The following is an 11,798-nucleotide window of genomic DNA, read 5'->3' on the forward strand; positions in this document are numbered from 1 at the left end:
CGGCCAGTACAGATTTCCACACCCAATAGAGTGTGTATGTTATTCCCTCCTTAAGTCAAATCCTATGAGAATAAGATTCACTTATTCCCTCTCACTTTCCCCCTTTCCCCCTCCACTGTAAGAGCCTTTTCTTCTCTGTTTTTTTTTGTGGGATAATTTACCCCATTCTACCTCTCCCTTTCTCCTTCTCCTAGTATATTCCCCTCTCACCCCTTAATTTTATTCTCCAGAAATGACCCCTTCATTTTCAACTCACCCTGTGCCCTCTATCTATCTATCTATCTATCTATCTATCTATCTATCTATCTATCTATCTATCTATCTATATCTATATATACATACATATAATTTTTTCCCCTCCAACTACCCTAATACTGACAAAGGTCTCATGAGTTACAAATATTATCTTTCCATGTAGGAATGTAAACTGTTCAACCTTAATAAGTCTCTTATGATTTTCTCTTTCCTGTTTACCTCTTCATGTTCCACTCGAGTCTTGTATTTGAAAATCAATTTTTCTATTCAACTCTGGTCTTTTCATCAAGAATGCTTGAAAGTCCTCTATTTCACTGAATGACCATTTTTTCCCCTGCAGAATTATACTCAGTTTTGCTGGGTAGTTGATTCTTGGTTGTAATCCTATCTCCTTTGCTCTCCGGAATATTATATTCCATGCCCTGCAGTCCCTTAATATAGAAGCAGCTAAATCTTGTGTTATCCTGATTGTGTTTCCATAATACTTGAGTTGTTTCTTTCTGGCTGCTTGTAATATTTTCTCCTTGGCCTGGGAACTCTGGAATTTGGCTACAATATTCCTAGGAGTTTTCCTTTGGGGATCTCTTTCAGGAGGAGATCGGTGGATTCTTTCCATTTCTGTTTTGCCCTCTGGTTCTAAAATATCAGGACAGTTTTCCTTGATAATTTCTTGAAAGATGATGTCTAGGCTCTTTTTTTGATCATGGCTTTCAGGTAGTCCAATAATTTTTAAATTCTCTCTCCCAGATCTATTTTCCAGGTCAGTTGTTTTTCCAATGAGATATTTCACATTGTTTTCTAATTTTTGATTCTTTTGGATTTGTTTTACAGTGTCTTGATTTCTCATAAAGTCACTAGCTTCCAATTGCACTGTTCTAATTTTTAAGGAAGTATTTTCTTCAGTAATCTTTTGGACTTCCTTTTCCATCTGGCCAATTTTGCTTTTTAGGGCATTCTTCTACTCATTGGCTTTTTGGACCTCTTTTGCCATTTGGGTTAGGCTATTTTTTAAGGTGTTATTTTCTTCAGTATTTTTTTGGGTCTCCTTTAGCAAGCTTTTAACTTGTTTTTCATGATTTTCTTGCATCACTCTCAGTTTTTCCTCTACTTTTCTTACTTGCTTCTCAAAATCCCTTTTGAGCTCTTCCAAGGCCTGGGACTGATTCATATTTTTCTTGGAGGCTTTGGATGTAGGAGCTTTGGCTTTGTTTTCTTCTTCTGGTTGTATGTTTTGATCTTCTTTGTCACCAAAATAAGATAATATAGTCTGACTCTTTTTGCGCTGCATACTCATGATCCCGGCCAATTACTTGAGTTTTAAACTCTTTGTTAAGGTAAAAGTCTGCTTACAATGTGAAGAGTGTACTGTCCCAAGCTTTGGAGATTTGTACAGCTGCTTTCAGAGGTAGTTCTAGGGACCTGTAAATTTTCAGTTCTTCCAAGGTGCTATGATAAGGGGCAAGGTGTTTCCTCTCCACTGCCACAACAATCTCCACCGCACCAGCATTCCTCCTTGCCCCAGGACTGCCCCTCAGAACTGTGACCCAGATCCAAGCACAGGCAGAGCAAGAGATTCCTGCCTCAGCACTGGCAAAGAGATTCCTGCAATCCCCCTCTGATCAGCCACTTGATTCCCCCTCAGTCTGTGGGCCAGAAGCTCAGGAAAAAGCCAAGGCCCTGGGCTGCGCTTGAGACTTCTCCCAGGCCACAGCTGGAGACTTGAGGCTGAGACCTAGCTCCTCTCTCACCGCAGTCACAGACTTTTCCCACTGACCTTCTAAGTTGTCTTTGGCATTCAGGGGTTGAGAAGTCTGGAAACTGCCACAGCTGCCCACGATTCAGTCCTCTGAGGCCTGCTCCAGGGTCGCTGAGGCCTGTGTGCCCACGCCGACCTGCACTCCTCTCCCTGCCCGGCGTGATATACCTTTCCAATCAACCATCCAGGCTGTCTTTGGCTGGAAATTTGTTTCACTCTGTCTTTTTGTGGGTTCTGCTGTTTTAGAATTTGTTTAGAGCCATTTTTTTTTTTAGGTATTTGGAGGGCTTTGGGAGAGAGCTCAAGACAGTCACTGCTTTCCCTCTGCCATCTTGGCTCTGCCCTTATGGCAATGTATTTGTGAATCAATTTAGGTAGTAGCTTTGTTTTTATTATAATGTCTAGGTCCAACAAAAACAATATAATCTTCCATTCCTATGAAGAATGTTTTATAGTTATATTATTATTATCCAAGAGTACATTCATAGGTTAAAACCGAGATATTTAAAGCTTTCTGTAATAATTTTGAATGGAATTTCTTTTTCTATCTCTTCTTGTTTTTTGTTAGCAATTTATAAAAAGGCTGATGTTGGGTTGACTTTATAACTGTCTACTTTACTAAATTTGTTTAGATTAATTTGTTTTATTGAATCCTTAGGATTCTCTAAGTAAAAGCATCAAATTATCTTCAAATAGAGATGGTTTTTCATCTTCTTTGCCCATGTATGTTCCATAAATTTCCTTTTTTTGGGGTCCAACCATTCTAGAAAGTAATTTGGCATTAGAGTATGTCCCCAAATTCAGTAAACTGCATACTCTTTTATAAGAGATACTACTATTAGGTTTGTACTCTAAAGAGTTAAAAAAAAAAGAAAGGGGCAAGGAATGGGCCATATGTAAAAAAAATAGCTATAGTTTTATTTTTTGTTGTAGCAAAGAACTAGAAACTAAGGGAAGGTATCCATTCAGCTGAGCAAGTCGTATGAATGTAATGGAAATAAGAAATTATGAAGAGGATAGATTCAAAGAAAACTAGGAAGATTTATATAAACTGATGTAGAATGGAGTGAGAATAACTAGAACAAGTTATATAATGACAATGGCATTGTATAAGAAATCAACTTTGGAAGATTTACAACTTCACAACTCTAAAAGACCCATGATGAGTCATGCTTTCCACCTCTGCAGAGAGGTGGTGAAATATGGAATGAGACATATATTTTAATATACAGCCAATGTTTGGGTTTGTTTTTCATGACTATATTTATGTGGCACAGAGGAGGACTTTTTTTTTTTGGAGGGGGAGAAAGTTAATGGGAATGAGTGGAAGAAAAATGTTGTGATAGTAATGCCAAAGAAAAAGAAAGAAAAAACATCAATGAAACACAAAATTCACAGAAAAGGCTAGAAAGAAGTTCAGAGTGAAATACTGGCTAGTAGGAAAGTTTTGGAACTATAGTGCTGAATTTGTTATGTACTTAAAAAAAATTAAGCCCAGATGAACTCACAAGTTAATTCTATCAAACATCCAAAATAATTGACTGCTATATAACATAAACTTTCCAGAAACATAAAGCACCATAAAAAACTCATTCCATGAGACAAATATGGTCATCATATCTAAACCAAGGGGAGACAAAGCAGTGAAAGAAAATTACAGGTTAGTTTTGCTGAACTATTACCCACCACCACCACCTTCATCTCTTTTTTATTCTTTGGTAGAAGAGATTACTCTTTAGGGAGGGGAGCAGCAAAGAAAAATAGTGCCTAGAGTGAGTGACCCCCTTTAAGCTTCCTGACGATTGTTATTCTCCTTTTTTTGTCATCTTTGCCATTTGAATGGATGTAAGGTAGAACTTCAGAGTCATTTCAATTGGCCTTTCTCTTATTATTATTGAATTAGAGCATTTTCCTTGTTTGCTGATAATTTACATTTGTTAAGAACTTTTTCATATCCTTTAACCATTTATATATTTGGAGATTTTTCTGTGTTAAAATGTTGTTTTAAAAGTGTGTCCTTACTCATTATAGTTGGAGTTCTTGAGTCTATAAAATACAGTACTACAAGATTTGTGAAATATCTCTGACAAAGTCTGTCCTACAAAAATAAAAGGAAATTGACACAATTTGATAAGATTAAGAGCTGTTTCCTGATAGATGTCATCAATTGACTTGAAGTTTTCAAAAGAAGAAATTCAATCTTTCAACAACAATAAAATATAGGGCTCAAAATCACTCATAGTTGGAAAATTGCAAATGATCTCTGACCTCAAGTTGGAGAAAAAAGTCATTGCTGACAGAGATTTTAAAATAGTCATATTAATTTGCTTCTAGGGGAGCTGTGAATTGGTTAAAATATTTTGGAAAATAATGTGGAATTGTGCAAAAATTACAAAATTGTTCATAACTTTTGACCTAGCTTTCTTTCTGTTGGGATAGCCTATAAAAGTTGACAAGAAAAGTCCTATTGGTATGAAAATATTAGTAGAAACATTTTTTTTTCTCATAGCAAACAGAAACAAAGTATGTGTACAATGGCAGGTGAAAGGCTAAATAAATTGTGGTACATGAATGTAGTAGCATTTTTCTATGTGATAAAAAATGACAGATATGAAGACTCAAAGAAATATGGGAAGACCTTGCATGAAGTGATGTGAAATGAACAAAGTAGAAACAAAAGGATACTATATGCAATTACCACAACTATATAAATGAACACAATTTAAACTGCAACAAAACTTGAATAAAAATAATGGATGCTGGTGTTATCAACCTATATAACACGTAACTATCTTTTCATTGAACAAAATCTACTAAAGTTCAAAATTAGGTTAATAATTAGCTAACTGCTCTTTTATATTGTTTTATTTAACTATTTTGGGGGACTTTCCATTGTGGAGATTTGAATTCTGAGTGAGTTGGGGGTTTTGTATGATGTTTTTAAATAAAAAAAAATCAATTAAAAAAAGATTAGTAGCCAGGTAAGGTACTGTAGATAACTGCCAAATAAATATTAAAGTCAATGAGAGGCAAGTGAGATTATAAAAGCCTGAAGCAATAAAGGAAGTGTTGATAGAGACCCTAGCATTTGAGCTGGGCTTTGTAAGAAAGGTAAGGTAAAGGAATGCTGTACATGTTCTTTTCCAAAGAGGGCAACTGAAAAAGGAAAATTAAAGTGAAGCTGAATCTCATGATTTGGGTAGCTCCTTCCACTGAAGCAGATCCACAACTCATTTATAACATTATCTTAGAGAGTTTTCTGGGACACAGAAAGGTAGAGTCACTTACTATGATCTTATAGCTAGCACATACCAGAGGCAGAATTTGAACTCACCTTCTTCACTCCAGGGCCATCTCTCTATCCACTATGCACATTCTATCTAAAAAAGAAACAAACAAACAAAAACAACAAACAAACAAACCAAAAACAAACCTCATTGATGAGAAAGGCATTTAGACACTAAAATACGCTTCAAAACAAGTTATGGAATTCCTGATTCCTTGGATTTTTTAAAAAGTTTTACAAATTTATGATTAGGTCTGCTTGATTGAAAGGGTTGGAACAGATGACTACTTCATCCATATAGAAAGAAACCTAAAATTTAATTCAATTGCTGCCCCCTCCCCCTACTCCCCTTTGGCACTCCCAGTTGCTTGAGTGCTTGAAAGAGGAAACTGTTTAAAATAAATTCTTCATTGGTAAGCAAATATGGTACATGCAGGAGACAGTCCTGGATGTGTTTGAACATTTTCAGTGTTTTTTTACCATAAATAAGCACACTTCCTTAGAGAAGGGAACACACTTTTGTGCAATTGCAGAGCACAGTTGAGGTTAGTAGATTGTCCCCAAGGGGCTGTGTGGTTTATAATACAAGAGGAGCACTGTGGAGTTGACATGACTGGCATGAGTAAAAAAAAAATCCACACTTAAGCAAAGCTATATAGTTTTTTTTTAATCAGATAAAGATGTTTAATCCCTCTCTGAAATTTGAAAGACTGGTTTTCTATGGAAACATAGGGAAATATTTTGCAGTCCAAATCTGTATATGTTAAAGGTTGATAGAAAAAAAGCTCAAAGTATTTAGAAAGAATTATCTTTAATGAAGTTATAGAAGTAATTTTGATAGTTATTAATATCTAACTAGAGAGTTATCTACTCTTTATATCATAGGGTGTCAGAATTAGATGAGATCTTAAGGGTCATCTTAGGTCAAACCTCTTATATAGAAGCGAAAACTAAGACTAAGAGAGATTAAATGATTTGCCCAGGGTCATACAACCAGAAAGTAGGAGGGCAGAAACTTGACTTGGCTTCTCTGACTACCAGTCCAATGTTTGTTCCAGTTAGTAGCACTTTCCCAAAAATCTGCCTTAGAAATTCCAGAGTTATTTTGGGATCTCTGTCATGAGAAATCTATACATTCATTCATTCAAAATATTTATTAAACAACTATAATATTTATGAAGCACTTAAAAGGCACTCTGCTTTGAAAAATAAGTCATAGGTCATGTGCTCCAAGAGCTAGAAGACTATGTCATAGGGGAAAAGTACTGGTCTTAGAAGAAGTTCAGGTCCTGGTTCTACCACATTGGACACATTGCATAACTTCTCTCTACTTCAGTTTGTCATCTATAGAATGAGGATGATGATAGCACTCTACCAATCCACCTGACAGGGTTTTGTGTGTACATGAAGATCAAATGAGATATAGTGCATGTGAAAGCACTTTGCAGATTACAAAGTGCTATCTAAACATGGGGCAATGTTAATACAGATAACAATAAAACACAAAAAAAGGATACAAGTCCACTAGCAAACTCCTAAGTGCTGGGAAATCATAGGAAATACATAATTGTCTGGAGGTAATAGTTATTTCTTTAAGGTCTTTTCTTTCTTTTCTTTTTTTCCTTTTTTTTAAGCTAGGCATTGGGTTAAGTGACTTGCCCAGGGTCACACAGCTAGTAAGTGTCAAGTGTCTGAGTCCGGATTTGAATTCAGGTCCTCCTGATTCCAGGGCTGGTTGTTCTATCCACTGCACCACCTAGCTGCCCCAGTAATTGTTATTTCTAGCTGACTTGAAGAAATCCCTTTCAGCTCCCAAATCCTGTGGTTTTATGACAAAGAGTTTTTCTCAATGTTCTATGCCGACAAATGGACCTTGGAGCTATATGAAGCATAACATTGATCTAATTTTTGACCAAAGAGCTTATGGAGGTGAGTCACAGATGTAAATAGAGGGAGAAGACTGGGGCTTTGTTCTAGGACTCCAAAATTTAGAGAATCTTGCTTGCACTTGAATTTCTTCTGAAGCATAGAAATAACCTAATTTAGCACCTAGTTAGCATGAATTTAATTAAAACAGAAAACTATGAATAGGAATTAATTAAATATGTAAGAAGTCTCTTTCCCTACTAGGGTCATGCCTTAAGTGAATGCCTCTGAAATTCATCTTGATTCTCTTTGCCATAGTTCCTCCTCATGGCAATAATGCAGTCCTAAACTAGGTCGGTAGGAATGGGAATAGAAAGGAATGGAGAGTTGCCAGTGATACTTCAAAAGAAGAATTTACAGGATTCAACAAATTTTGTTAAATGCTTACTGAATTTCTACTATGTGCAAAGGAGAGTGCTAAATGCTAAATGCTAAATGCAAAGATTAAGACAAATTCCCTACCCTCAGGGAACTCATAGTTAAATAAGGAACATTGGTGACTGATTAGTTGTGGGGACTGAGGAATAAGAATGATATTCAACTAAAAGTCTCAAAATTCCATTAACTTAGACCATTTCCTACTATTCTGCTTATTCCTGAGTGAATTCTGGAAAGCATACATTTATGCAGAAGCATATTCCAAGATTCTGATGGATTTTTTATGTAATCAATATGGATATTCTATCTAATCATGTAGATCACAATCTATTTTATGTGACTCTTGCTCGTTAATCAATAAACATTTCTTAAGCACCTACCATGTGCCAGAAATTATGCTAAGTGCTCAGGATGCAAGAAAGTTAAAAGACAACCTCTACTTTCCATCAGCTCATAGTCTAATGGATGATGTTTTACTGGAGGATGACTGAAGGAGTGGATTGGACATGGTAAGGCCAAGACAATACAATGGAACTACAAGAGGCCTAACCAACAGCTACAGTAAGTCACAGCCAGTTGTTGGGAAACAGTCAAAAACTCAGGTAGGAGAGTTTTTCCAGCCTCAGTTAAAGGCACTTGAAGCCTTACTAACTTTGGACTGTTTTGTGGGAATTTGTTTCCTTCCCCACCCTTGTATGAGTGGTAAATTGTATTTTTTTTTGTATGGAGGCTGAGTGTGATCCTATTTGTCCATGTTATTCCATTTATTTGCTACAAAGGATGCACCTGAATGCTGGGGGCATTCCTTGCAATTCCTTGTCATTGGGAAGATCAAAGGGAGAACATTGACTGTCCATTGTTTATTGTTTTCTTCAATGTGACCAGGTCATCTTGTTTTTTTTTTATTATAATTTCTTTGATGACATCTTTTATACCACTTTTGCATAATTCCTTGTTTATATTGGGTTGCAGCCTGCTGGCTCCCACCCACTTTGAACCTTAATTACTCCTTAAGTGATCTTTCACTTTAATTCTTCAGAGATTGTAGTTTCCATAACTTGGAGTAGCCCCCTTCCATTGTTGCTGTTATAGTAACAGAGTAAAGGAAAAGGAAGGAGAGGGAGCTCAGAATCATAAAGCTATTAGTCATTAACTTTAGATACAAGCATGAAATTAACTGTGCAATTTTATGTGCAACTAAGTATGGTCCTTCAAATATAGTAAATGACAACAACAACTAGCATTTATATAGCATATTGAGATATGCAAAGTACTTTATATATCTCACTTGATCCTCACAACAATCCTAGGAGGTAAGTGCTATCATCATCTGCATTTTACAGATGAGGAAACTGAGGCAAATAGAGATTTTAAGTGACTTGCTCAGGGTTATGAAGTTAGTAAGTGTCTGAGGCTAGATTTTAACTCAGGTCTTGCTAACTCCAGGTTTAATGCTCTGTGCACTGCACCAGTTGACTTCAGTTAAAAATTGGACATAGGAGGAAATGGTGAAAAAATATGTTGTAGAGAAAGCAAAAAAAAAAAAAAAAGCCCATTGTACTGATAATTAATATAGAAGCTTTAACAAAAACTGATAAATTTGATTAACAGTCTGATTTAGAAAGAGAAAGGAAAATCAAATTATTCACATCAAAAATGAAAAAAGAACTTGCAACAGCAGAAGAGCAAGTCAAAGAAATTATGTAAATATGATGCTAACAAACATCATAATTTATAGGAAATGCATGAATATTTACAAAAAATAAAATTGCTAGATTAACAAAAGAAGAAATAGGCTATTTAAATAATCCAGTGACATAAAGAGAAATTGAAAAGTTATAAAAGAACTTGCAAAGGAAAAAAAATCCAGGACCAGATGGATTTATAAGTGAAGTCTATAAAACATTCTGAGAACAATTAACCTATTACACAAATGTTTTATAATCATAAGAAAAGAACATATCCTCTCAATGTCTTTTATAAAATACAAATATGATCTTGATACCTAAACCAGGGAGAAAAAAAGCAGAGAAAAAAAATTATAGGTCAAAATCTCTAATGAACATCAATGCAAAAAGTTTTTTTTCTTAAAATATTAGCAAATAGATTGCAATAACCTATTAGAAAGATTATACACTATGACCAAGTTGGAGTTTTAGGAGGAATGCAGAACTGATTCAAAATAGGGAAAGCTATAAACATAATAAATCATGTTAATAATGCAAATACTAGAAATCACATTATTATATCAATAGATGCTGAAAAGGATTTTGACAACCCATTCTTGTTAAAACTAATAGAAGCATAAAAATAAATAAACATGTCTTTAATGTAGTAAATAACTATCAAAAGCCAAAAACAAAAATACTTAATGGAGGAAAATTAGAAACTTTGTAATATAATCAGGGGCAAAGCAAGGATGCCTAATATTACAATTACTCTTTAACATAGTTTTACAAATGCTAGCTCTAGTAAAAGACAAGAAAAAGAAATTAAGAAATAAGCATAGGTAAAGAGGAAATAAAATTATCTCCTTTTACAGATGACATGGTCAATTGCTCACAAAACCCTAGAGAGTCAACCAAAAAGTTAATTGAAACAATAAATTCAGCAAAGCTGCAGATTACATAAATCCATATAAACCATTAGCATTCCTGAATATTACCAATAAAACCCAGGAGAAATAGATAGAAAGATAAATTCCATTCAAATTAACTACCAAAGCTGTAAAATATTTGGAAGTGTATTTACCAACACACATATAGAATCTGCTTGAATCCCACTAAAAAACACTTTGTAGAATTAAAGACATACATAAGTTGAGAAATATTATTTGCTCATGTGTAGGTAAAGACAATATACATATGACAATAATATCTAAATTAATCAACTTATGAAGTGCCTGTACCAAACTGCCAAAGAATGATTTCTATAGAGCTAAAAAATAACAGAATTCATATGGAAGGACAAAAGGCCTAGAATCTTAAAGATAATCATAAAAATGTGAAAGAAATAGATCTATCAATACCTGATCTCAATACTACAAAGGAGTAATTATTAAAATGATTTGGTACTGGTAAAAAATAAATAGATCAATCAGTGGAACAGATTAGATACACAACAAATAGAAGTAACCAAACACAATAGCATAGTGCTTGACAAACTCAAAGAACCTGGCTTTGGGTTAAGGACTCATTATTTGACAAAAATTACTGTGAAAACTGGAAAGAAGTTTGACAGAAAGTGGGTATAAACCAACATCTCATACCACATACCAAAATAAACTCCAAATGGACAAAAATCCAAATGGATCCAATTTATCCAAATGAATAAAAGGTGAAATCATAAACAAATTAGAAAAGTCATGGAGAAATTATCATTTAGATATGACTAAGGGAAGAGTTTATGATTAAACAAGTAATAGAAAAGATCACAGAAAACAAAATGAATCATTTTGATTATATAAAATTGAAAAGAGTTTGCACAAACAAATCTAAAGCAGCTAAAATTTGAAGGAAAAAAATCATTGCAGCAAATTTCTCTGAAAAAAGTCCAATTTCTGACATACAAGGAATAGATTCAAATTTATAAACTAATCCCATTCTTCAATAGATAAATGGTCAAAGAATATAGACAGGCAGTTTGCAAAGAATGCAAGCTATCAGTAATAATATTTAAAATGTTCCAAATATTAATAATTAGAGAAATGCAAATTAAGGCAATTCTGATGTTCTATTTCATTTCTATTAGGATAGCAAAGATGACAAAAGAGGAAAATGGCAAATATTGAAGGGTCTTAAGAGAAACAAACAAACTTGCCTTCATTGTTGGTGGAGCTTTGAACTGATCCAGTCAATTCTGCCTCTAAACCAAAGGCAGCTAGGTGGCACCCTTGATAGAGCCTGGAATTAGGAAGACCTGAGTTCAAATCTGGCCTCAGATATTTACTGTATGACCTTGACAAGTCACTTAATCTCTGCCTGACTTAGTTTCCTCAAGTGTAAAATGAGGATAATAATAGTACCTACCTACTAAGGTTGTTTTGAGGTTCAAACGACTTAACATTTGTAAAGCACTTAGGACAGTGCCTGGCACACTATAGGTTCTCCCTTTCTTCCTTCCTACCTTCCTTCCTTCCTTCCTTCCTTCCTTCCTTCCTTCCTTCCTTCCTTCCTTCCTTCCTTCCTTCCTTCCTTC

Source organism: Vombatus ursinus, unplaced genomic scaffold (genome assembly GCF_900497805.2).
Source record: "Vombatus ursinus unplaced genomic scaffold, bare-nosed wombat genome assembly UNPS02014807.1, whole genome shotgun sequence".
In the NCBI taxonomy this organism is placed as follows: Eukaryota; Metazoa; Chordata; class Mammalia; order Diprotodontia; family Vombatidae; genus Vombatus; species Vombatus ursinus.